This window comes from Ambystoma mexicanum, chromosome 4q (assembly GCF_040938575.1).
Source record: "Ambystoma mexicanum isolate Mex_15411 chromosome 4q, UKY_AmexF1_1, whole genome shotgun sequence".
NCBI lineage: Eukaryota > Metazoa > Chordata > Amphibia > Caudata > Ambystomatidae > Ambystoma > Ambystoma mexicanum.
In genome coordinates, this window is record NC_090928.1 from 204,915,587 (window position 1) to 204,940,040 (window position 24,454).

Consider the following 24,454-nt stretch of genomic DNA (forward strand, 5'->3'; position numbering starts at 1 on the left):
TAGTGTTTTCACCTCTCTTTTGGCATTCAACTGATCACATGCAATAACTAAATTTGAAATGCATACAGTGGCAGACTAGTTGAGAAGATAACTCAGTGTGTTAAGCACTAGTTGCAGCAATGTATGTTTGCATGCCAGACCCAAGTACCAAATCCTGGCAAGACAAACTCAGCTTTTCCACTCTCTGAGGTAGATAAACTCGAGTATACACATGCTGGCGAACGCCTACTATTCTACATGCAAACTGCCGTCACCAGGCATGACTATTTCTATAAACTAACAAAGCATCAGTTAGCTGCATGCCTAAAGCATGTCCCTCCAAATGAGAGTTGTCAAAACGCAGCAGTATGATGTTCTTTCATCGCCCGTTTGTTTTTGCCGAAAAATGTTGGTCGAAAAAGACTCATCTAAAAATAAGGGGGGTGGGTAAGGGCATATAAGTGTTAGGGGGTAGGAAGATATGGAATAATTCAAAGGGGAGAGGGTTTGGAGGAATACCCCAAAATAAAACAAATACAAATTCAATGTTTTGGTCAAACATTTTCAGCTAAAAACTCAGCGGAAAAAAAATGGGGATGAATGAACATAGAACCAACTAAGCAACAATAAATGCGTTGGGTGAAGTTATTAGGTAACCACATTGAAGACAATGGGACACAAGTCTCAAGGCACTCATCCCAGCTTTGCCCGCCAGACGATGTTGTGATCCTGGACAGATCATCACATTTCATTGTATAGCACTGTGCTGTCTTGGATAAAAAAAGGTGTGGATCCTCACATTCTGGTGGCATAATTCATTAGTCTATGGCGTGCTTTTTTCTTTTCAGGCATGCCATTCAGGTGGAAGGGGCCTTAGGCCGGAGAAAGCCAACTACATGTCACTGACTTCGATCAAGCTTACTTTCAAGCGTCCTTTTACAAAAAAATCGTTTTGTTTTTTTCCTAGATTTAAAATGTTCTTCGCATAATGTATAGAAATCAGCTCATCTGCATCAAAAGAAGAATGCAAGCAGGTGAGCTGGCTGTATGGTTTCCTCCGCTGGGTGGTACAACCGAAATGAGATTTTTTGAAGCTCATATCCATAAGGATTATGGTACATTTAGACTTTCATTTACGACAGAGATATAAATATGCAACCATGCATGTTGTGGACAGCATGTTTCGAGAAGGAATATTTTAAACTGTTGTCATATTGATTTAGCATGCGATCTGTGTATACTTTTAAAATCAATTGTCAATTGTCTAAAAACAGTAACAGTTACACCATTGGTTAAAAAGCCTGGCCTTGACCAGCAAAATCCGGCCCATCTTCGTCCTATCACGAATTGCAACTTTTTGTTGAAGATTCTTGATAAAGTAGCCACGCACCAACTTCAAGAGTACGTGGACAAGCACGACTTGCTACACCCCCAGCAATCAGGATTTAGAAGTGCACACAGCACGGAATCAGCATTACTCGACCTTCAATCTAAAATGCTGGAAATCCTTGATAAAGGAAAGGCCGGCCTGCTTATTCTATTGGACCTCTCGGCAGCATTCGATTTACTAGATCACGGGAAGCTCTGTGAGGCCCTGGGAAAAGCAGGAAACTGTGCTGAGGAAGCCATCGATTAGATATCCTCCTTTTTGGAGGACAGAAAATCTAAAATCACCTGGGGTGGACATTCCTCTAGTACGAACCCTGTGGATTGCGGCATCCCGCAAGGTGCCAGCTTCTCCCCTCTCCTATTTAATCTATATATTTGCTGCCTCTGCGCCCTCCTCTCACAGTTGAGAATTTACTTTACCAACTTCACAGATGATACACAGCTGATTATAGAACTCAACGGAGACCACGCTACAGACAACAACAGACTGTCAGCTATCTATAATACCATAGAAAGCTGGATGAAGGCCCACTGGATGTGTCTGAATGGGTCAAAAACAGAACTTATGACATTTGGATCTACAAAAGCCTTATCCAATCTAGGCCCAGTTTATTCCTCATTCAACATCAAAGACTCCAGCATTATGGTCTCAAGCAAAGTGAAAACACTTGGCATATACCTGAAATCCTCGCTAGGTGCAGATGCACAGGTTTCATACCTTAAAAGAAATTGCCAATACTACCAGAGATTATTACACCGTATTAGGCCATATCTCAACGCCAAAAATAGCGCCACCATTGCTAGAGCCACGATTCTGTCCCGATTGGATTATGGGAATGCATTGATGCTTGGTTCAAGTAACTCTTGCATCAAACAATGCCAGATAATCCAGAACAAGGCTGTTAGATCTATCACTGGGAAATCCAAGCGCGACCACATCACCCACGACCGAATAGGCCTTCACTGGCTCGCCATAGAGGAGCGTATTAAATTCAAATCTCTGACACTAGTCCACCGCTGTCTATTCAGTATGGCCCCATCATACCTTAAAAAGGAATTTCACTGGTATGAACCAAGCCGTTGCCTAAAATCAGCCAAAAAGGGGTTACTCAAAGTTAGCCATACTAGAGTCAAAGCTACTGGACTTGGGAGAGCCTTCCCCACCAAAGCTATTGCCCTCTGGAACGAGCTTCCAGATAACCTTAGACTGGAAAGTAGTTACTCCCTATTTAGGAAGCAGCTGAAAATGTTACTTTTTCGGTAATTCGTTAAATATTCACCACAGACTCCCTTGAGTCCCTCTCTTTTCTTTTTTATGTAGTCCTGTGAACTCTTTTCTCGCGTTCTTGTCGCGCCCTGATGCTTGCAAGCTTCGGCGCGTTATAAATACATAAATAAAATAAAGAATAAATAAAATAAATGAATTGTACAAAACAGAATATTATTTAGGTTCTTAGAAGTAAAATATTCACAAATAAGTGACAATTGCTTTTCAAGAACTGGGAAACAATGAAATCCCTAGATATTTTAAAATAGCCAATTCCGGAATGTTATTTACTTCTCAGCCATGCTCTTCAAAAATGCGTTACTCATAGTTTAACAACTTATTGTGTGTCTGATAACATATATATTAATAGTGACAATCCATTTATTTATTTTATTGGTCATTTACAATGGTCTTAATACCAGCATGTGGTTTTGGGATGCAAACCTGTATTGCGCCTGGTTGTTTTGCTTACAAGACAAATGCGCTGCCCCTGAGCTATCCTTCCTCCATGTATGGCACAGCACAAAGTCATGTGTTTCTTGTCTCACTCCAGGCAATATTACTTGAAAACCATGCCCCTTTCAAATCAATATGTTTGGCTCAATCCACCTTCCTGCTAACGTTTGTTCCAGATCCTCCTCCTCTGCAATTGTACATGCACCTTCTTTGGTGCTTCCAATCTCTAGCCTGTGACCATGTTTGTGCACTTGCATATTTTGTGAGGATGCTAATCTGACCTCTGCATCAATGTTGGGGTGGATGATCCTCTTTTAAATGTCTGCTGATCTTTCTCCTGCGCTTATACTGCCTTAACTTATTTTACATGCCCTGCATTGTGGATGAAAGGGGTTGGAAATACTTCATGGGGGTTCTCATGCAGCGTCGGACTGAGCAGTCGGGCATTCGGCCGAGGGCTGATTGAAAGCTCAATGGTTCTGTGCCATTTTTAAATAACATGGTTGGAGGCTGAAAAATGTTCACTGTTTATATATATATTTCCATTTCCATCACACATCCAGGAAGCAGCCAGACTCTCTGTCAGCTGCCTCCCTCAGCCTGCCTGGCGTGATGTTGCCGCGGGGCTACCTGGACTGTTATTTTGTTTCTTTGTAATCAGGGGTGGACTGATAACCAAAAGAGGCCCTGGAAATAATTTTCAAAATGGCCACATATTACACATTTTCAGCAAGCACAACCCTTTTCCTATGAGAAAATGTGGAAATAAAATAGGTTACCACACAAACGAGGCCCAAAGTGCAGAGCACTACTGGGAAATCTCCAGAGTTCCCTATAGGTCAGTCCAACCCTGTTTGTAATTATAAAGTAACAACAGGCCAGCACTGGGTCAACATCGGCCGATACTAACTCACCTCTCCTATGCCCCTGGACCCCGCCCCCACTGTGCCCACAGCCCATCAGTGAAGTGATCTGCTCTTCAGTGTATTCACTAACACCAGTAGTCCTCTCTGTCCTGGCCCCCCCAACACCCTGGCCGCCCACTCCCTGGCGCACATGTCATGTTGTGCACCAGGGAGACTAGAACAGGCAATTCGGCATTCGATTTAGACATTTTGGTTCCTTTTGAATTTGCATTAAAAAAGAAGCGAGTGCCGACTCCCGGAGCAAAGTGATCTCTGAGGGCATGATTGGGGTGTCTGGGTGGGTGACTTGATTGCTGCAACAGCAGCTTTTCAAGCTATGGGTTGTCACTGGGATGTATCCGAGGGTCACACAGAGATTTGTGGTTCCTTCATGTCTTTGATTTAGGGAGGAGACTCATTCAGCTGTGCCCCAGATGCTGAAAAATGTTTAAAAAAGGCCTTGGCTGAGATATGTCTGTATTGGTCTGAGGAAATGCAGTACTGGACTGCAGGGAAGTTGACCAGAGTGTTCACCCACATCAGGGTATTTTAATCTTCTCGTTTGAAATGGTCCTAGACACAGAAGCTGGGTGGGCATGTTTGTCTGCCATGAAATGCACTTGCTGACACAAACTTCAATGCTATTAATTTCCAGGAGATTAGACACTGACTCAGGTGAAGCCCACAGCCCTGCCATGGCAATTGCAAAATCAAAAGCTGAAAAGTAGGAGAAAAAACATGGTGGATAATTTACTCTTCAATTGCAATCTCAGCAACACAACTGTGTAACACTAAGAAAGGGAGCTAAGAATTGCTTTAGCTTTCTTTGGCTGCTTAAGATCTTCTAAGACTGTTTTATCTGTGTGTTTACAAGCAATGTTCCCCAGCCCTCACGTGGCCCTGCACTTGCAACGCAAGTATTTGTGTGCCATTCCAGCCAATCAATCATGTAATTGATCAAGTACGTAACTCAAGTCACAAGTGTACACAGTGAGTAAACTGCTGGATAGAAACCCCCTCTGATTTAGACCAGCGACTCTAGAACTAAGAGTGTGTGTCAGGATCCACAGCCCCTGTGCCACATAGTTCGGAGTTGGCCCGTCAGGCCTGTCTCTTTTGCTGATGGTCCTGTGGATCTTGTCACTCCTTTCTCCTCGTACAGGTAAGTATATTATATAGAGCTAAGTCACCTCTTGCTGTGCGAGAACTACTGTGTGTGTCACATGATATTATCACACACACAGCGATGCGCGTGCGTGCGCATACACACCCATACACACACACAAACACACACACACACCCCTACTGAGTGTGCCAGCTACTGCACAGTACAGTAGTTTAGTAAAGGTCTGTGAATCATTTTCCTTTGAATGGGCGAGTGTTTTTGTAAATGATGCACTGCTAGCCAAATCACCTCTTCTCCCAAGGTGGATTTGGTGCCACGAAGTTACCTCATGGGAGAGTGGTGGGCTGAAGTGTCAATTGTTACAATGTTTTGGGGAGTGTGTTTTTGGAACAGAAAGCATTTTGACTACGAATACTGAACATGATTGGCAAGTGACACATGAGGGCCTGAAATAAGTGAAAGGTTATAGCATCCAAATGGATGAGCAGGACATAGGGATATATAATAGAGGAAATCAGTAGATAGCTGTAGACCTATCCACACAGTGAGGCACTGTGTGCGCCTCACACTATGCTTAATGTGCCAGAGTGGAGCTCTGTCTACGTGACCGTTCAAACTTTCCTTGGCTTCTTTTCTGGGATTGGTAACAGGGGCCTGCCATTTTGTCCTTGCTTTGTGGAAAAATGATATGGGAAAGGGCAAAGTGACGTGTACTCCCCTCGCTTCTGGTGGTGGACCAAGCTGCACAAAATCTACCCCAGCAATGGAGAAACCAGTTTATCTTATGATACTAGCAATATCAATTTGGACAAGAATAACAAGCCAAAACCACATGACTCTCCAAGCAGCCCCATCTAAAACGGACAAAGTAAATATATGCTTAAACCCCCTCATTCACTCTGGGGTTCCTATTTTAGACATTAATATTTACCATTCACCAAAAGCAAAGATTGTTTGCTTTTGTCAAGAAAATCCCTAAAAATGCTTATGTACAACATACTCACCATAGGCTGTGCCTTGCCCCAACCCCGAATATCAGTGTCTGATGCCCCTCGGTTTGACACACAATTTCATTATTTCTATTTTTCGACTCTTCCTCTTGGTTGGGTTTATCATTTTCTTTCCCATTTTGCCTGTCTACTTCCTTGTTTGTCTGGCTTCCCATCTTGTGTTTAATTAACTTTTATTTTATTATTGTCATGTGCTGCCCTATGCTTCTGGACTGTTGGCCGCATTATAACTAAATAAATAAATAAATACATTTCATTTCAGCTGTATGAAAGAGAGGACAACAGATATGGGCTTGCTAAACTTCCTTCTGAGATGCATGGCTTTTGTTGATGCAGTCGAATAACATGTGATCTGCGTTTCAATCCTGACATTATTCTTAACATTTACTTGCAATCAATAAAGATTAAAGTATAACGTTCATCTGGAAAAAAACGAAAAAAAACGGAAACTTTGTATAAAGAAATCTCAGCATTTAGTGGAACTGTGTGACGTGTGCACATATCTTTAGGAAAACAACACAGTGGTCACAGTGAATGGAGGATAGCACAGGGCCAACGGGCTTGTCTTGGAAGCAAGACCACACAGAGCAACAGAGGTTTGAATTCCAGATCTGGGCTTAGAAACCAAACTCAGGTATGATATTAGGTGCATTATAAATAAATAAATAAATACCCTGGGAGAGCAGTCGCTGCAGTGTGGTTGGCTGTGCAGCGCTGTTGACGCAAGAGGGTTCAATTGCCTGCACATGCTCCTGTCCTTAAAACATGGGACAGTGAAGCTGTGGCAAAGAGCAGTCCATGCAGTTGGTGCTCTGCTTGCTTGTTTTGCCTCTGGCCTTTGGCTATCTTGTCCCACTCATGCAGACGCGGCAGAGCCTTTGTAGTAGGTGGTGTTTGCCACTCGCATTTGCTTTTGAAGAAGATTCCAGAAGATTTCTAAATTCTTGGAGATTTTTGTATTCTGCACTACTCGACTCCAGGGGTGGTATTGCTTTGATATGTCATACTGCCCGGAAATGGGCAATTATCTGGACCGCCGGGGCCATAATGCCCCGGTAAGTCCCCATTGCCGGGAGCCTGAAAAAAATGACTCAGGTGGCAGACGTGCCGTTTCTACTCATAGGTCCTCCAAGGGAGCCGGGTATCTGAAAAAGCTAGTGCAGATACACAGACAAATGGTAAGGTGCTGATGGAGGGTGGAGAGTCTGACTAAGCCTCCCCATAAGCCATTCGGGCTTACCTCGGGCCCATTGTATTTATTTTTAATCGACGCTTTTCCCAATTGTTTTTGTTTTAGTATCCTAGTCTTAGGACTAAATATAATTTAACCAAACTATATTAACTTTTATTTCCAGTTTTTAGTTTTCAAGTTTTTTCATCACCACAACTTTTAACTTCTTATATTTTATTGGTTGTTTTTAAGGTTGCTTTATGTTTACCTGTTAACTGTTTTACTTTTTTGCATTTTGTTTATTGATTGAGAACATAGTCTATGCACCACACACTTTATGTATGTTTTGCACTCTATATAGTGTTTGGCACTATATTACATTTTGTCACAACTTATTACATGCTGTTAATTCTGTTATACATTGTCCAAAATATTGGCTAATATTCCATAGTACTGCATTGCACTATTTGCCCTTTACTGTATATTATTAAGTATTTCATCGCTAGGTGTAAAACAGGGCTTTTCGATACAGGCTATCCTAGTGAATAACTAAATATTTCAAAAATGAAAGCTACCTCCCTGGTCTCCCCTGCCCAAGATCCAAAAATGATTGCGAGAGCATTGGCAACAATTATGAAATTGATCTACTGATTGAAGAGATATGGTTACTTTTAGATGATATTGATCAAGGAGAAAGGTGGGAAATCCCTGGCGCCCAATGGGTAAGGGGACTGGAGAAAGGAGGAAGGTTGAGGGAGCAAAGGAGCAGATGAAAGGGAAACTATCCCAAAGCAAATGATCATTCACAAATTCCAAGCCCAATCCTAAACCGGGGGAGGGAACATTCTTTGACTGCAAATAAGTGGCTAACTCATCCAATGAAGATCCTGATTGTCTGTCAATATTATTTCATGCAGACAGGTGTGCTAATATAACAAGTAGCCCAAATAGTGTGCAGGTGGTCCCCACTCCTTCCCCCTCTGGGATTATTAGCCAACAAGTTCTAATCTCGAATCGTTCTTTACCGCTAATAGAAGTAAATACTGAAGACCTGGTCAAATGTAAGAATGGCCCCTTTCTGTGTGGTGGTCCTGATGGAAAAGCTAAGCTCCAACATCAGGAGTAGTGTAAAATACAGGGAACGGAGGGAGCATGGTGTGATGGCTGCCATTGGGCAAAAAGTGAAATTGTGGTGCCCAAATCTATGATAACCGAGCTTAAAGCAGAAATTAAGCACAAACTTGACTAGAGGAAGGCAGTACCCCTATGCCAAACTAGCCAAAGGAGGATATACCAGCTGGACAAAATCTTAATTCAAATTCCATTAATAGAGTAATTGAGAACCATGTTAGAAACCATCCCAGACCGAATGTTGGAACACTAAAAAGTGTGGGTACCCCCAGGGCTCCTCAAATGGTAGAGTCAAGCAGACTGGTGCCTGGTTGCGAATCACCTAATCCAAACCAGAGCCCTCATGCTACAAGTAACAAACAACCGAGCGCATGGGCCCCAGGGAATATTCTATATACCTAAAAATGTACCAAAGTTGCAACCAGGTAGGAGGAAAGATAAGGATAGCCTCATTAACCGATATGTGCATTGGATAAAACACAAAAAACTGTTTCTTTCTGTGGTTAGAGCAGATATCTTAAATGTAGGCTGCTTTTTCCAAGTCCTGCAAATGGAGTTAGATTATATCAAACTGAGCCTGGAAAATGACAATTTAAGGTCAGGCCTGCTTTCGATGGATGCAAGATCGATCCAAGTGTCTTCTTTGTAGATTGAAATAAGGGGAAGACCCCCTTCCCTAAGGTAAAGACAAACCCAAACTCCTCCGACTGCGCCGTTCGGCAATCCCCTGCTTTGTCTTGATACCTTTCCCTCTCCCCACTCAACAGCCCGTGTACAACTATTACCCAGGATGAGACTGGGTGGCCATCTAAGGAGCTGAAGGTAGCATCATGCCATGCAGCAAGTTTACCAAGACATTTGATCGATCCTGATCAGGTAAAACACATCAGAGAGTTTGACATACTATGTTTTCAGGAAACCTGGGCTCTCGAACAGTGCACATTGGGTTTTTCCGCATTTACAATTCCAGCGACTAGTTCGAGTAGTGGAGTAGGGCTACCAAGTGGGCGGTTTTGTGTATGAACTTTCACAGTACCCAATGCCTATGTCAACAAGGTAGAGACATACTCCCAATATCTGCAATGCTTAAGAGTTAAACTAAACCCTGAAACACAATTCTGTACCTTTAACCTATGTAACAGGCCATATGGCAATAGAGGTGTGGAGGACTTGAAAAGTCTAGAGGGGTTGGTACTAGAACAAGACCATACACCTAGGGTAAAGTGATGTTAGTTGGGGATATGAATTTGCAATTTGATCCCTGCAAGGAATTTGCTGATTTTAATGAGGATGCGGATGCCATCTGGGGAATACCAATACTCTCTGCCCCTTCAAAGAAATCAGTGTATAAATATGCACTTCAAACTGCAGAAATGTTTTTTCGAGTGGGGTTGTGAGCCTGTAACGGCTGGGTCTCTCTGGGTTTACCCCCTACTCCAATTTACAGCAGTGATGATAAATACAGTCATATTGATTATGCGTTGGTTAACTTAGATGCTTGGTCTCTGGTCAAATCTTTTGAGGTGCTCGGGCAAAGGGACATTGATCATATTTTGCTTGCTATAACCCTGGTTGTACATTTATCTAGTAAAGAATGATCAAATGTCACCCAGGAGATTTGTGTATCTAACAATAGACATAGACTGAGATGGGGGTACAAGCACTTGCAAATAGTCTAAACGAAGCATATTCACAGGCGATGTGCGTGACTTGGAAAGATGGAGTAAGTTGGCAATTTCATGGATGGGGAGGATTAATGCATTGAAGATGGTTATACTTCCGAGAGTCTTATGTGCCTTTCCTATGCTCCCTGTTTGGGTGTCGGGTAGGATGTTTGACGACATTAGGAACAAGTAATTGCACTATTTGTGGCAGGGTAAAAGCAGGAGAATAGCGTACCAGACTCTAATCTTGCATAAAGAACTGGTGGGAGTTGGGCTGCCAGTCTTGCAAAGATATGATAAGGCGGCACACTTGAGGGTGGTGATACCCCATCTTCGGATGGACCCTCGAAAACAATGGGACACACCGGAAAATCACCTATTGTGTCAAGTTACAGTTGATGAATGGTTGTGGGCCCCACATGACCAGATTGACCAAAGGGTTAGGGATCACAGTGTGCTAACAGTGTTATGGGATATTTGGAGACCCAGGGGAGCGAAGAAGGGAGTTACAACATGGCCCTTTCCACTGATCCATTTGTGGGCGCCGCCAGTGAGCGATGATGTACCAGATTCAATAAGGTTTTATGCATGGTATGAGGCTAGCGTGGAGAGAATGGGTCAGATGTGGTCAAAAGGAGCATTCATTTCATTACAGGATTTAGAGGCGGCGCTGGGACTTACTAATCTTTTGGTTTTCCTTTATCTACAATTGAGAGGTGTGTAGACATCAGACAAATGGAGGGAGAAAGCGCAAAGGGTGTTGTCCCCTGTAGAGGCAGTATTTGATCGATGAAGGGGTGGTAAGGGCTTGACCTCAGCACTGTATTAGGCCTTAGGTGATACAGGTGCAGTAATGCAGAGACTCTCCGGTTCAGATGGGAAAGAGCTATGAAGGAAAGCCCAGAGGAGGAACAATGGGTGACAATGTGTGAAGTGGCATACAAAACAGCAGTTTCATGCCAGAATAAGGTACATGGCATTAAGCTCCTGCATAGGTGGCAAATCAATCCGATGAGACTTTCAAAGATGTTTCCAGGTGTGGACCCTCATTGTTGGAGGGAAAATGGAGAGCAGGCCTCTTATTGGTATATGTGGTGGGATTGTGTGGCAGTGCAGGCCTATTGGAAAGAGGTGTCAGGATGGATACATGGGGTATTATGCAAATACCAGTCCCCAGGACCATATGGTAGTGCTCCTTGGGTTAAGTAAGGTAGGGAATGAATGGCGGAAGCTCCCGCACATGCCTCACTTCCCATCGCTTGCTGCAGTGCTTGTCTGGTGGTAGGTTGGAAGAGGGATCGGCTTCTCACTCGGAAGGAATGGGTTACCAAAGCAAAGGACATTTACATGATGCAAAATATCACAGCATCCCTGCGGGATGTAAGGTACTCCAGGGAGGGTGAATGGTCAGTCGAAGAAGTACAAGTGAGCGAATTTATGGAGTGGTCAACAGATGCTACTGTGATCAACTGATTTGGGGCTGGATAGAACTCAAAGTGTAGGCTACCCATGTGATAGACTGAATAACAGGCGTGTGGTTGACGAGCTGTACCGCATACTGGTGCTGGCCTACTTAATCTTTGTTGATAGCCTGCCAGGGGGTGGGGTGTGGGGGGGTGCGGTTGGAGGGGAGGAGTTATCTTGTTCTGTATTCTGTGTCTTGAGATGTTCAAGCATCGCTTTTTGCATACATGTTCAATGAAAATCTTCAAAATAAAGAATTTACATAAAAAGGTAGACCAGACATTTGGGTGCCATACCTATATAAGCTGTTTAATGCAGTTATATGGACTGGCCATAAAACACCCTTATGGAAACTTGATGATATTGTCCAAAAAGAGGGCGCATGCCGATCCTGGCAATTATAGGCCAAGCTCTCTGCTCTCTGCTAGTAGTACATTTTTTGGCAAGGTCCTGCAAAGGAAATTGGAGCATGGGTGGAGGATCAGAACACAATAAGCCACCTACGAATGATTTTAGTGAAAGGCCTGAGCACCACTGACCAACTATTAAGATTGAATTTGATCTATGATAAGTATGTGAAATTATTGCAGCCTGTATCTTCTATTTGTTGATTTCAAGGCTGCCTTTGATAGCATCCCACGGCTGGCTTTGTGGGAATCCCTCTACAGCACGGTGGCCCCACTAGATTTGCTGAAAGCAATTATTGAATTGTATGATGATTCTACAGCGAGGGTAAGATGGGGTTTAGGGACAGGACCTATGACACCTTTGAGGTAATGAAGAGTGTCAACCAAGGTTGTGCGCTTGCCACTTACTTTCGAATTTATTTTTTGATGGTGTGTTAGCATAATTGCGGATGGGGACATCGGATGCTCACATGCTGGCAGGAGAGAAATTAAGAATTACATTTTTTGCTGATGACATTGTTCTTCTCTCACGCACTCCGATTGGTTTAAAGAAACAGATCGCCCGCACTCCGATTGGTTTAAAGAAACAGATCGCCCGCTTTGATAATTTTGTCATCAAAAAGGATTGGAGGTGAATGTCACCAAAACCAAATATGTGTGGTGGGGCGGGACCCGGGGAAGTGGTCTCATATAATACCTGATATAAATGGAGTACAGATTGAAGAAGTCGGTCATTTTGACTATATTAGTGTCAACATTTCTTCTGATGGGAAATGGGAAAGCCATTTTGACAAAGGATGACTTGAGCCTCGGGAGAAAATGCAATGTCATTTTGGCCTTTGCAAACAGAGCAAAATGTAACTCTCTGCTGCCTGCTGTTGAAATATATAGAACTCAGGTTTTAGCAGATGCTCTCTATGGGGTTCATGCAAGACAAAAGGACAAAAGCCCTGGCTGTGACCGATAAAAAGACTTTCTGAAAAGGCTTTTCCAGCTCCCGAGCAGGACTCCCAATCTACCCTGACATTTCGAGCTGGGTCTTCTCTGCATATCTGATTTGATTGCTCTCAAGCCTATCCTATTATGGATACGGGAGGATATTGGATACAGATGGATATTTTCTCGGGAGGATAGCACAGGGCAACATGCTCGCCTTGGAAGCAATGCGACACGAAGCAACAGCGGTTCGACCCCAGAGTCTGTGCTTAGAAACCTCTGGGTATCATATCATATCATATCATATGCATTTGGTCGGGGGAGTGCCACACGAAAATTCGAGAAGCACTGAGAGACATGCTGTCCCAAAACAGTGTGATTACTCCTCCGGCATATAAAAGAGCAGGTGTGTAACCAGGATTTGGAAGAGCTCTGGTGCAACCCTGAATCCATCGATGTATCATATAAAACAACTATTGTTGAGACTTACAGACAATTTATTTGGGGCAAATACCTTACCAAGTGTCTAAATTTATCTATGGGGTATGAATATTTGTTGTGCCTAGAAGCATTCATGATGGAAGAATACTTATCCTTCCGAGATGACACCTGGAAGCATACTTTTTAAAATTAAGATGCACCTTAGAAACGTACCCTTGGCTACAGTTGTTGCTAAGTGGGGTGAAAAGTTGTCTCCTATGTGCCCCTTCTGTCCTTTTCAGAGAGAAACATTGCAACATCTTCTCTTTACTTGCCGACAATATGTAATAGGACAAAGACATTTAAAGGCTTGTTCAATAAGGGTATGTCATCAATGATCTCTGCTGAACAATGTAAAAACTGACGTTTTATATGCAGTTTGTATTAAGTGTTCGGAGGATGCAAGACTTTTTATTGAGAATAGGGCAACAACTGGTTTTATGTGTCTAGAGGAATATGTACCCATGTGTTTCGCTCTCAGTTCTTTGTTTACTGTATTTGTATTTGTATTGTCAAGCTTCATTGGAATCAATTTCTAAATAAAGTTGTGTTGATCAGGAAATGCACGCATACCTTAAAAACCCAAGCAATCCTTGTACCATGTGCATAATACTACTTTACGGTGTAGTGTGAAATGTAGGAAAAGATGGCATATGAAAATAAGGGCTCATTTACAGCTTGTGCCAGAATCAACAATGTGCGCAGCCTAATCGCAAAGAGTACCTCTGTTGGACTGCCAGCCAAGACAATGACGATCCGTCTTCAAAGAGCAAAGCATCTAGAACTTATTGCACCTTTGACATGAAAAGATCCAATCTTGTCTGTGGAAGCTCTTAGCTGTTATGTTATGTTATCTTGTTGGGTTTTATACTACACTCAGCTGACATTTGAATGATACCCTAGTGCAATGGGATCTGAAATGAGAGGAAGTTTGGGCTTCATTAGTTGGGCTAAGGAAAATGCAAGATACTTCTCCTTCGGGGTTGGTATGTGCAGTCAGAAGAACCCGAGTTCTGCATGTGGGTGTGTTTCTTGGTGATACATTCCAAGGGCATTTTAGGTACCTGCATCCCATATGCCATAGTCCAGGGTAGCGTTGCCTGGGACAGTGTTATACAAGTTGATGGGAGAGATCTAGAGTTTGATATTTATACATTCTGTTGGGAGGGTGTGTGCAATTGTCAAATGTGGGCTGCTTAGCAGGTGTGTGTATTAAGAGGAAGAAAGTGGAATATATAGCATGTTAGTCTGGCGAGCAGGCTATTAGGAACTTGTGAGTATTTGGAGTGTCTATTTGGTGGACCAGTGTGAATGTCCTAGGTGTACTTAGAAGTTAAGCCACTGGGGGGATCATCCATAAGCACCCCAAAACATGGTAAATATCTGATGCAACAGACATAAGGCAACACCTAGGAGCAAAAACACATTGGATCAAAAATCGTGATGAGCACCCAGCAGCCGCACAACAGTGTGGCACCTTGGTGCACAACTACAGCGGGAGCATCATGGAGCACATTTCAAGGTATACCCCCAGAGAACATAGAACTGTTGTAATATCTGGGATCAAGTCAGGACAACATCTAAGACAGTGGGTAATATATAGGGACCGATTGCCCATCATGTATACCTTATATAGGGCCCCTTAGGAGTAGTCCTTATGATGCATTGGGCCACTTCAAAATTGATTCTTTGCAATGGTCCTATCACCATGCAAGTGTTTCAGTAAGTCCATGATACTGTTCTAGTGCTTCTGTCTGGTACAGATATCTTGCAGCAGGTCCAAATTGACCCCTAAATGGGCCCACCCCATGGCATAGGCATTCTGGCCAGGACCTGTAGATGTACTGCAATAATGTTGTCACCTTAGGATGCAGTAGTGAAGGTGGGGAAATTCAGCAGATTGTGTGGCCTATTTCTGGTTCTTTGATCAGGTTGACCACGATTGAGCTGCTATCGGATCTCAGGCTAAATCCGAGGGAGGAGGGAAAGCATGAGGTTTTAGTCTCAGGGCAGTTCAATAGGCTGACTCTCAGTAGCTGATCATCCCTGAGTTCTATGTTCAGTTTGGCACACAAACAAGCAGAAAGGAAACTAACATTTCTTTTTTTCTAAGTTGATTCCTTGTGTAATCCTTGAGTGAACTTTAATGATGTTAACCCAGTTGTGTTTGTTGGAGAGCTACATTTGGTTTGTTTCGGTTCTCATCTAGGATTGGTTGAACGTGGTTGGATTTGTGCAACATTCTCTTGGAAGTGAGTTCCATACTTTGGCTTTTACACTGGAGAAAGTGGTGCCTTTGTACCTCTTTCTGATATAACGTGGAATTGTTACGAGTATGCCGCTGCTGGATTTTAGTGACCTCCTTGGGTGGTAGGGAACCATTTTTCGTAGGATGAATTCAGCTCCAAAGAAGTGAAGGGCATGATGGATGATGAACATGACTGTAAATTGGACTATTACCTTCACTGCTAGCCAGTGTAGAGTGTGTAGTTCTTTTGCAATGTAATCTCTCCTTTGGATTCTCAGTGGTAGTCTTGTGGTTGCATTCTGTGTGATAACTGCTCCAGTATGCCAGGGTGTATGTTGTTGACATAAGTGATTCTTTCTAGAGCCAGTGGTATGACCATGAGGGATCTATTTGGCAAAATAGCTATTGTCTGGCTAACTTAGAGTAGGTGGTAAAAACAACTCTTAAACACAATATTTACTTTTTTATTTAATGGATAGACTGCTGTACATCACTTTCAGTTTCTCTGGGCAAGTGCCCATCTGTGTAGGTCATGAGATAGTTGTGTGAGGTAAGGCATTAGAAGGGCAAATAGATTTCTGTGTTGAGTTGATTTTCTGGTGGTTTCTGGTCCAAAATATGCTGTGATATTGGCATCTGTGTCTTTGTTGATTGTGAGTTTGCAGGTGATTGCAGTGCCATATGTATAGTTGCAGCAGGTAAGGCTGTGTCTCTTGATGAGTCTTATGAATGGGGTTGAAAAGCAAGGGGGATAGGCTTGTTTCTGGAAGTACTCCACAGGTTCTGTTGAAAGTGATCTGCCTGTAGACAGATAGAAATGTGGTTTCTTTTCGGTCCATAAGGAGTGAGGTCATATATCATAGAGCAGATGAGTATTATAATTTAATCTTTATTAATTACAAGGAAATGTCCAGAATAATGTCCAAATTTAAATGCAGTCATCTGATTAATGATGAGCGGTTCACTAAATTGATAGCTACAGAGATTTCTAGGTGCATGAGGTTGAAAAAACATTGGCATCCAGGCTGGTCTTCAGGTAATGTGCGAAAATAAATGCTCATTTAACAAAATGAGAACCCAAATGGAACTCATATTGGATCAACGTTTCTTAACAAGTTCAACAAAATATATAACCTTTCTTACACCTTAATGGTTAGAAAGGAAAAACATAATTATTGGTCATGGTTCTGTCTCTTTATGACTCATGAACTCACAGTTTATGGTATGTATTAGCAGAAACATTAAGATACATTGAACAAAAAAATGCAAACGTATTCAGCTGTGTCAATCTTCACACAGTATTGAAACAAAAGCAGCGCATAGAATTTCATCTATCAATAGCTCTTAAAACACAGATTCAAATCTTTATAGATCTTGTATCCTCTTAGATCCAAATTGTTTCTGACATTAATGCTATCCTTCTTCAGGAAAGTAAAACTGTCTTCTGAAAATTATAAACAAGTACTGAACTAACCGTTGAACCCTTGGAGCATTGTTAAACTGAATATGTTAGAAGAGTATTAAAATCACTAACCTTGATCTTCTTGAGTCCCTAAAACATATAGAGATCATAAAGCAACCAACACCTAAAGACAAATAATAGGGAATCCTTTGTTGTTACAGTCATAGAGAATTATTAAAGAATCATTAAGTAATTATTATTGGAAAAAAACTCATATTTTACTCATATCGCTTGGGAGCAGCCTAGCCAAGAGCGTTAATGAAACTTTGTCAGATGTAGTTTAATACACTTTTTGACCCTCAATTGAGGATCAGCAGGATCAATTCCTGCAAAAAGGATAGCATAAATCACATCGAAACTCAATTTAAACAGGATGACAAAGCCATCCTGCCCGGTAATACAAAATTGTCTTCTACTAAGGTCTTACCTTATGGTAAAGTAATGATGATCTGCGAGGCACAACACGCTGCTCGTGTTTTGAACTACAACACGTGGCATGCATCGTGGAGCACAACATCACGTCACAGGAATATGATGCTACCTGTCACGGCCAATGTGGGTAGCCATTTTATAGTATCTTTACATTATTCTTAAAAGGCTGAAAGCATTCCTACTCAATACAATTAAATACTACCAGTCCCAGTCTGGTCCTGATTTCATAACAACTATGAAAAAGTTAATAAAACAAACAGAGATCATACACAATTTGCACAATTCAAGTAGATGAGGATCTCTAGACTCCTCATGTTGAAGAAGAGAATCTCCTCAACCCTCACACTGGTAGCAATCTTGCAGTGTATATGTAAAATACATTAAGCTACAAGCATTGTTGGGATGTGTCCTTCAGTAACTCAACTAGTTGCAATATTCTTACACCTATACAGCAAAGCAAGGATAATGCTATATACACAAGATACATAGATTCAAGTAAATTCAAAGAAATAATAATTATTCCAACTCTCCATCTCCATAAACTCTTATTTTATATCACATTCTGTATTTTGATTTTAAAACCATACAGTCATCGCATTTGTATACATAATACCAGTATAAAAAGCATACTGGCGATATCAATCGATCTACTTACAATTTCATACAATGCAGTTTTTGAATAAACAGAAACAATCACACAATCATCACTAATCACATGCTTTACATTTTTGTAGGTCATCTACACATATTTAAGCTCATTTAAATGATAAGTATCATCAATAAACTCATGTGGAAACCACGATTACATATCAACAATAGATGATGCCAACAGACAGTTTTTAAAGAAAACACGCAATGTCCCACTCAATATTCATTCCTTTTGGAGCCATTGCATCCATCTTGTCAATCCTGCAAATTTATTTTTGAAATAATAATGCATTAACGTCACCACCCCAACTAGAAGTTACATTCTGCTCAAGAATCATACATTGTATTTGTGCAATAGTATTTTTAGCTTTGCCGAAATGCAAGGCCACGAGAAATCTTTCGTTTTTAGTTCGAACATTGAACTTATGTTCCATCCATCTAGTCTTCGTGTGTAGTCATTCCAATGTGAAATAGACCACATAGGCATTTTAATCCATAAATAACATACATGGAATCACATGTTCCTCCATGAAATAAACAAATGTTCTTGTCACTGTACGGGTGGTTAATGTAGTTACCCTTTACTATATTGACACGATGTTGACAGTTATTGCAAGGTCTTGCTCCCAAATTTGCTCTTTTTTTCAGATACTTGTGACACATAATCAACCTTAATTAAAAGGTTTCTCAGGGAATCACTCATTCGCTATGCAAATAACAGAGGTTTTGGAAACACATTTCTTAAAGTGGAATCCAGTTTTCTCATCTCCCAATTCTGTTTAATGGTGTTTTCGATCTTCATATTTTGAAGTGAGTATGTTGTTACATAAACCAAGTCTGTAATGTCTTGATTCATCTTTCTTGTGAGTAAAGATTCTCAAGGAGTTTGTTGTACTCTTTCTGCAGTCATATCAATAACATCTGACTTGTATTTACTTTCCAAGAACTTCTGTCTAAGTTCATTAGACTTCACTGTATAGTCTGTTTCATTTGAAATCATTCTTCTGTACCTTAGACATTAACTCAACAGAATGCTTTCCAAGGTTCTTCATGAATGGAAACTGATTGCCAACTATTCTTATCAGTGGGTTTAGAATAAACCGTTGTCTGTAACTTCCCCTCTTTAAAGTAAATCTCAACATTCAAGAACTGGATGCTGGAAAAACTATGTCTAGCAGTAAACTTAATCAGAGTTTGCAAATGATTCATGTATTTAAGAAACATGGAGTAGTTCAGAGAGTGTACCTTTCCAGATTCCAAAAATGATGTAATCTATGTAACTACAATAACATTGAAAAAATTGCATCCACCGAGCACAGTGTAACACATTTTTATTCTCAAGGAACAACATGTAAATGTTTGCATAGCTAGGGGCCATCGCTTCTGAGATTGAGGTTCTGGATGTTTGTACGTAGAAACGGTCTTCAAACCTGAAGAAATTGTTCAAAAGAACAATGTTAAGGAGGGACAAGACAAAAACATTATCTGATTTACATTTATCAGCCGACATAAGTAACCAATCAATTGCCTCTAGTCCTGCATCATGTGGTATATTTGTGTAAAAACTGGTTGTGTACATTGGAAACAGTATGTCGTCTTGCTCTACACATTCAATCAATTGTAATTTAGCCAAAAAGTGCCAGTATTTCTTATGTATTTAGGACTAGTTTGTATAAGGGGTTGAATAACCTTATCTATGCATTGTGCTAATGGGTCGAGTAAACTATTGGTAGCTGTGATAATTGCTGCTCTGATTGCACTGGTCTGGGACAAACTGTCAGGTATTGGTGGGACTCAGTTAAATCCAATATAAAAATGGCTGAGTACAAAAACAAGGCTGACTGTTACTTTCTCTCTACTAAGAGGAAGAAGGCCTGGTAGAAGCCTCCACACTGGAGTGGGCTTACTAATTCCCTGAAGGAAAGAAGAAGAGAAGCCAGAGGAAAGATGCTATCCATTGGGGACCGAACCGACAAGTAGCGGAAGAAATGGTGAAATGACCTACAACCTACCCATTTATTATTTGAAGAATATTTGTTTGAATAAAGTATGATTTACTTTTAACCCGAGTCCTGTTGTCTCTGGCCCACAGGGTCTCCCAAAGTTAAATTAAAAAATTATACCCAATGCATGTAGATTGACTTGGCCACTGTCTCATTCAGAAGGGCTCTACCAATCAAGACAATCAAGGGCCTGTGAGGGTCTGGGAGTAAGAGACGCACACAAAGGTGGCATGTTGATTTGCAAAGACTTTTATTATAAAGTAAAATGGGGGAGTTTGCGGAAAGCTTAACTAGCCCTATCTCTAAGAGGGGCTTCCCTGCCTCAACAAAACTAGCTAATGAAGCTGCCTGGGTCAGAATGTCCTAAGTTCAGTTCTCCTTCCTGTGTCCGAAACCTACTCTGTCCCTCACAAGCTAAACTCCGTATATTGTGCAAGGGGAACAGCCCGATCTTGTCAGCCAAACACAAAAGTTCCGAAAGGTGAAGATCATCAAGCAAACGTTCCACAAGACTCAAGGGCTGTCTCCCTTTTCGCAGAGTCTTTACAGCATTTGAAAACAAGTTCTACAAACACCCATGGGTTTGGGTCCTTTTCTCCAGGGTCTTTCCACTGTATCTGTGCCTCTATTAAACTGCCTTGTGTGAAGGGGACTCCTGACCCTTTCTTAGCACCCCTTTTTGGTTTACTCTCCTGCTAAGAAGGGTTATTTGTGTGTCCCTTGAATACACAAGCATTGTATTTCTGCTTTGGGGTATTTCCCCCTCTCGTGGGACCCAGACACCCTTCACTTGATTAAGTTTCCAGCTCTCTTCTTCTCCCGATCACAACTATAGTTCACTCTTCTGCAAAGGTCTGTGATACTTACTTGCATCCACAAAGCTTCAGTTTTCTTTTTTGTGATGCCCAGGAGTTTGTTCCCCCAGTATAGGTACCAGACCCCTACAGATGTATGTTTTCACAGTTCTCTTTGTCTGTGCCCCTCGGTTAAATCTCCTGCCAAGGTCTGTAGATGTTGGGGCTTAAATAGACAAAGTTCACATTTTATGTAATTCACTGGTTATTGTTCAAAAATGGGTCCAGTTTAACGTCTCATGTCTTTTGCCCCTCACCTCTTGCTCCCTCTGGGTCTCCCCAACTTTGGGATCAGCTACCCTTTAACCTGTAGGGTCTCGTCCGTCCCTCTATCGCTGCTCGTGGGTCTCCCAGGGCTTTCGGCGGCTTACTGGGATTACCGGCATCTTCGCCAGACCTCTCTGTGCTTCTTCCGCTGCTTTCCATCCGTCTCAGGAGGCTTGCCTCTGCTGCAATCTGATTCACGGTTGGTGATCCTTCTCTGAGTGCGGTTTTCTGTGAGATGCGCTGTTCCCCTCTCTCTGGCCGGCCTACACGTCCTGCAGCCTCTCGTGGTCTGCACCGGATCAAGAACAAAGATGACATTCTCCCGCTGCCTTTCTGCTCTAGAACAAGGTTAGGCCAATCGGGTCATGGCAAAAGTTAGAACGCCTGCTTTCACTCACGTTGGTGATCATCATTCCTTGCATCCTCTTCCTCGTCCCAGTAGTTGTTAACTGGGATGTATTGCAGTAACAAATGGGAGTCTCGGGTAATGTAGTGAAGGATGGATTTAGAGGGAAGGTGGGAGGGATAAAAGGGTAATGTGTTTTCCCAAGTTGGCCACTACTCTCAATGGTGTTCCCATGAGATCTTCCTGCTGAGCACCACTCGTGGGGGAATATCGGGTAGCAGGCTCCCCTCCCTGGCCTCATGGAAAGGGGCTCCCCATCTAAAGCAGTGACAACCTCTTGAAATGTGTCACAGGCCCAAATCATATACACAAATGGACCACAGCGAGCAGCTTAGTCTTAGTAATCTTGCTTTATTTACTACCAACACATAAGGCCCGTGCTCTGAAGTCACCTCAGTGATACATTAAGCAAGGTAATACAAGGTATTACAACTTACTGTACCATAACAAAAATGTTGCCAAAAAGCCTGTAGAAGCAGTAAACAGATTTACTTAAACAGCTACGAAAAATATCTTAATGTCTTTTCTTCCACTCAGGTATACCAAGATGAACACAGTCATCATAGATAAAACTCAAAATATATGTTGCAAAGTGAATTTCAAAAAGACTGTAGAACAATAGTTTACAAGACAAAGCAATTTACCTCAATTTATGATCTTGCATATTTGTAGGACTGCGTCATGAATTGTCTGATTCATTCCGCTATTAGCATGTGTCTTCCACCCCCTAGAAATATGTCAACACACACTCTTCAAAAGGGACTCAGTTTCCCATCCTGCAGGCGTCCGACCGCTCATGATTTATGCCAGGTTTTGCCTGTTCTGCCTGGGGATGGGACATACCGACCAACCACCCTTACCATCTGGCAGGTTAGCCCTTCTATAATTATCTCTGTTTTCTGAATCCCAATATCTTATTATGTAATCTGTTATTATGTCAACAGTGCAACAACAATGCATCACGTGCCAATAGGTCAAACGAGCAATCATAAGGAGAATATTGTATAATATGAGGACAATATAGGGAATATGCATAAAGAACTAAGTAGGGATCAAATAGAGTTGAACAATAATAAACTGGTACATATGCATATGGTAAGAATTGGTTTGAATCAAAGTGATAGAGAAAATAAAAATGAAAGAGTTTGGCTAGGAGATTTAAAAGTATGAAGGAGATCAAGTTTCTTGATTGTAAAAGATTGGTGTTGCAACAATTGTTTGTAAACTCAGAAGAGATATTTTCTAAATGGAACAAAAATGTCAACTATATTGCACCATATTCGGCAGCTAAGAGTGATAGCTTCTAGGGTTATAAATCTAGTATCATTCAGACTTGAACATGTTAGTGTTAAAAAAAACTGAGCGTGGGCATTGCCAAAGGCCATGGATCGTGATCAGGGAGTGATTTAAAAAATACAGTGGGAAAGGCTGAAAGGCGTGGAAACAAGCCATGGTTAGTGGCCAGTTAGTGTTATAAAATAATATACAGTCGGCATGAAAAAAATGATGGTATAACAAAACCCTTGAAATTCAAGAAAAAAACTTTAGTTGAAGTTTAGTTATGGTGAGTAAATTTAACACAATAAAGCCCTTGAAATTCAGTGCATTCGGAAACTCAGGACCAGCATAACTCGGCACGTTCCCGTTGCAAAGCCCAAGAGCACATATATATATTATAAGAGAAGGAATTCATGATGCCATACAAAATGGCATTATGTGGGATATGGCATTATGGGGAAGATCAACGGCCATGCACCGAGTAAAGACGGTCCTGCATTATTATTCAGACAAAAACATAACATCTCCACAGTCATTTCTGTATGTGCCAGGAAATTTAAAGAACGGGACTCAAGAAAATATTTACAAGATGCCAAGCCAACGTTATGTACTATGGATGTATAAAGTGACACAACATACAACGTGGGCAGCAAAATCCCATCCTCCCATGGTATCTCATTAAAATGTTTAAGGGAGCAAACTCTCATCAATACATTTAGAAATATTTTCTATTTAAGACCTTATAAGAGTGCCAATCGGGCTGCCTGGAGGCCTTACCATAGACGTGTGCACTTTTGAGACAAAAAATAAATGGTAGGTGTAACCGAAAAGGTGGGCAAAAGAAACGTTCAAATATCAAGATCTAAAAAACCCTTGTCTCTCCAGTTGTGTACCAATGTGGTAAGTTGTTCTTTAATATCTGGAAATGGATCCTGAGATAATCTTTGATAGCAAGATTGTCCTCTCAATTGGCGCATTGCCTCAGCCACATGATTATAGTGATTCATAAGCACAATATTATACGCCTTATCTGAGGGCTTAATCACCACTTCAAATAATTGTTGAAGTTCCTCTAAGGAGCCCTGTTGTTTGTTTGTTACATTTTGTGTGCTGCTTAAAATGCTGTGGTGTTTCAATTTGGATACATCTGAAGCCAGCAAGTCATAAAAAGCTTCTAGGAAGCCGCCCATTGCCAATGGAGGATTAAACCTAGATTTAGATTTAATACTGGTAGATGCTGACCAATCCGGATCAAAATCAAACCCCAAAAGATCAATGTTATCTTTGTTAATGGGTACGTCTGTTACATTAGACATATTGATTAGGGATGGCAAATCCACAATCATCAAGTCTGTAAAATGTTATATTTGTATGTATTGACTTATTTATTTTGACACCTGTAATGCGCACCGGACCCAAAGCCATCTGTTTCATTGCGGTTATATTTCGCAATGATTGGTATGATTTGCAC